Here is a 4794-nt window from a genome sequence, read left to right on the forward strand (position 1 = left end):
CAAGTAACTTCAAATCGATCAATTATAAACACAAATAGGAATCAATGTTTTCTCTTGATGAAGAGAAGTAAAACAGAGGAAGGAAGGAAGTAATAGGAATGATTTGACATATAAGGTTTATATGCATCCATATTGTTTCTGAATGTTGCTTATAAGTTTCTGATATATATTAATTACAAAAGAGCTTATGCATATGACAAGAACTAGAACAATTTGTGGTGACACTCGTGAAATGGTGTAAACAAAAATGGAGATACAGCGACCATACTCTATTACTRAAAAAGATGAAAGTGAATTAAGGATTTAAGGTAGCACAAATCTTCTCATGTTCACAAAAAGCAGAACAAGTTATTCAAAACCTCATTCTAGTTCTCTAACTCCCAGACCYAGTAAAATGTTAACAATGATGCATCCCCACTAGATCTTCACATGCCACCTTACCTAATTTACCATCTTGGTTCATAAAAACCAATGAGTTCCAAAATTTTCATATGGTTATCTAACTCTTCCAAAATTTTGGTTACATTTCCCTGTGTTCTAGGTGAGCTTTGGCATTGGGAACATAAAGTCAGAATCAGGGAGTTTATATTGTATGATGAAACATATCAATGATATCTTCATTATCAAAGTCCGCAAACACATCTATTTCAATATATGCAACCAAGTTATCGTTCATCCATTGATCTTAACTCTGCAAGAGAATGAGTTCCTAATTGGGGTAGAGTCAGGGAGTTTCTRTTGTATGATGAAATGTATAACAGGTTAACACCAATAAATTTGTTACTTCACCCATGTGTTGTTTGATCAGTTACTRGGTATTCCGACTGCTAGTCTATTACAGAATGTCAAAAATGGCAATAACCAATTAACCATGATATATTTTGACATCAACATATGGACTTTGGAACCGCACTATCTGCAATTGAACGATTTATCCTAAGATATACCCTAGAAATATCAAAATTAACTTACCGAGAAACCAAGGACGGAGCTTGAGTGCGTGACTGAGGCAGACTGCAGAAGCAGAGYAGTAACAGATCGCCGCCKGTGAATGCCRAGTGCCGTCTGAGCCAGATGTGTAAAGCAGGATGTGTGTGAGTCCAACTTTCGAAGTCTGTTCTGGCCGATTTGAAAAAAGGCTGAGGATGGACCTTGGATTGGAGGAGCTGGGCTACATGCATAACATTGATGTTGGGCTWTAAAAAATAAAATTTGAGGGTGGGCATAAGATGAAAAGGCGAACCTAGATCAAGAGAAGATCACCAATTTGCGACGATTTCCGKTGGCCGTCCGTYGAGGAGAAGGGAGGAGTAGCCAAGATTGTAGGACGGACCCTTTAATTTTATGAATTTACCTAAACCCCTTGTTGCTTTCTGGGATAACGAGAAAAAAGAAAACAGTTAAAATAAACACGTTTTYACCTTTGTCAACACACTACACGTCTACGTGCTCCTTAGCAGAATATAGAATTTTGAGTAAACTACAATTTTGGTCCTTGTAGTCCTCATTCTAGTATTCTACTCGGTAGCGTTACCTCCTCTAGATTCTGGATTGACACTGATGGATTGAAGAACATGTCAAATATATATATGCATCTCAGTCGAATTAAACGATTTCATCGAATTGGGTTAGGGCGATAAAAATGGGATTGGGTTTAGGGATAAGCAGAGTCGATATCATCTCAATCAAATTAAACGATTTCATAGAATTGGGTTAGGGTTGTGATAAAAATGGGATTGGGAATGAAACGATTTCATCGATTGGGATTAGGGTTGCGATAGATAAAAATAGGATTGGGAATTAGGGGCGATAGAATGGGATTGGGTTAGAGGAGAAAAAAATGGGATTGGGTTTAGGAAGGGGGTGGTTAGGATAGTATGCTTTAGTAGGTTGTACTTAAAGCAATAGAAGTTGTTTTTAAGAGTTTAAGAGTTTTAGGTGGCGTTTGTTTTTTAAGAGGTGCTGAAGTCTGAAGTCTGAATTCACTTCTGAATTTTAAGAGGTGGTGCTGAAGTCAGAAATCTGAATCAGTCAGACTGTTTGTTTTTACGTCTGAAATCTGACATCTGAATCAGTCAGACTGTTTGTTTTTATGTCTGAAATTTGAAATCTGAATCAGTAAGACTGTTTGTTTTTGTAAACTGACAAACATTGTAGTGTATATATATATATATATTTAAACATCATTCCAAGATCACAAGAAAGATTCTAATTTCCAGCAGATCATTATAGCACAAAGAACACTCTCATGTTTTGTGGGGTTGTAGTGTATATATATATATATATATATATGTTTTGTGGGGTTGTAGAAAGAGAGCTCAGAATACCCCTGTTTTCATTCATTGTGCTTCTGGTAATTAATTGACTTCATCAATTCTTTGGATCCTTTTTGTTCTTCATTTCACCACCACGACACCTTACTACAATGGTCAAACAACTGGTTATATCCTCCTTTAAAACCAGACCCAATGCGCCTTCTTGATTAGGGTACACTAGAAAATTACCCTTATCAACATCTTTTGTACTAGTTCCTAAACTCTAATGTAATAGCAAGTTTCAAATGCATACATAATTAATCTACTGTGTACTGTGCAGTGAAGGGGGCAATGGTGTGCCTTTAAGCTATTGTGTACTGTGCAGTGAACATAAATACACCCTTTGAAGCTTTGCTGTCAATCCCACCCATTCTTTAAATCAGACACGACTACTCATCATACATATATACCTCTTTCTAATTTTATCATATATATATGTATATATGTACTTATATACATATACTAGGAACGAAAAAGCAAATGAACAAATCAATCCTCAATCTCAAATGTGGTATGAGTGCAAGGCTTCTTTCTACTGCTAACCAAGCCAGTAGTTTCGAACCACGAACCTGGATTTTCACAGTAGTTTCGAGAAATTAACCTAGACAGAAAAGAATACAAAAACCCCTAATAGGATTTGAACCGTGGGTGATGCGATTACCTTCACAATAGATGAACCAGGCAAAACAGAACTCAACCAAGCAAGGAGAAACCAAATCGAGAGCTGAGAGATCGAGATGGATACCTTAAATCGAGAGGTAGAAGACGGTAGAAGACGGTAGGCGCAGCAATGGAGAGAGCAACCTGGTAGGCGACGCAATGGAGAAAGCAAAAAAGCTTAAAAGCTCAACCGTGGGTGCTGGTAGGCGACGCAATGGAGAAAGCAACCGGTAGGCGACGGAATGGAGAATGAAATAAGAGGTTTTGAGTGAAAATTTAACATCTAATTAATGTGAAAATTTAACATCTAATTAATTCATACTTAATCAGAGCTTTTAAGCTCTTAATTGAAGAAAAAAAACAAACACTTTTAATATATAAATACAAGATGGATCTTGCATACTGGACGTGACTTGCTATGAGAACATTTGATTGGATGTCATAGACGTTTCTCATGTGGACATTGGACATATAGTCCTTTGACTTGAGATCATAGAGTTTGCTCTGTGTGAGTGATGTGCTTGATAACTGATTCTAATCACTGAGTAACTGGGTGACATAATGGTTGTTGGGTATATCGCATATGACTTGGTCGTACTATGTATCAATATATGATTTATTTTTCTTAGATGACGAGAGTGATATCTCTTGGCCCCTCGATTGAATAGTACTAGTAAGTGCATGCATGCTCGGATGATCAGTATAGGATACCGATAGTCAGTATAGGATACTGATATATGTCTTATCAATATATTCTAAAATCACGAAACTAAAGATCGGAGATAATGAGGATGACACATTCGTGCCCTGTGTTCGATCTGGATATTTGAATAAAGGGACATAAATATGTACATTGATTATGATCACAGAGTTTGTTGATTAACTGAATCACCAAACGTTATCATTTGGAAACGATGATGTACTGCTAGAGATGCTCCTCTACATTTATAATTATAAATAAGATTATAATTATTGCTAACATGATAAAGTTCCAATAGGCCACATGCATAAAATGTATATTTGAATAAGGAGAATAAATAATTAAATATAGTATTTAATTATTGTATATGATTTATTGAGATAAAACCGGATTATAGCTAGCTTCTCTTGATATGTGTGGGATGTGATTGACAAGTAGTGACTTGTCAATATATATTTATGTAAGGGATAAGAAATCCTTTAGAAAACATAAGATTATCTAAAAGGACATGCCACTCTTCTTGCAGTAGTACCTATGAGATAAGTATCATCTATACACTTATATAAATAGAGGTTATCGTGATACAATGGTACGCGCATGCATGAGAGCCCGAGAAAAAGTTGCATGAATTGTTCATAGGATTCTCTCTCTATATATATTCCACAAGGAGTTGGAGACCTTATCTAGAATTCGGAAAAGAAGAGGATTTCTGTCACGCCCCCAAAAAAAAAATTATTTCGTTCGAGTGTCGTGACGTCATTCTTAATAACTTATGTCATGAACGAAAATACGAACTTAAGATTCCATACACACATAATATGTTTAACATAATTCGTTACAGCATTGCGGAAGCGTAAAATACTTTAACATAATCAATGCTAATTAAAAAGTCTAATAACGTATGATTTCAAAACATAGTCCCTTCTTTCTTCTTTCACACGTCTACTGACGAATGACACCTGCGATATATACATGTATAGTATAAGCAAAAAGCTTAGTGAATACAATATGGTTTCATGATCACATGCATACATAAAACAACGTTTTAGCATATTTTAATTATTATCTTGCAAGTGAGGTCTCGGCTCGTCACTTTTCTTTGCGTATGTGGCGTATTCT

Source organism: Cynara cardunculus (genome assembly GCF_001531365.2).
Source record: "Cynara cardunculus var. scolymus isolate 2C chromosome LG 15, CcrdV1, whole genome shotgun sequence".
NCBI lineage: Eukaryota > Viridiplantae > Streptophyta > Magnoliopsida > Asterales > Asteraceae > Cynara > Cynara cardunculus.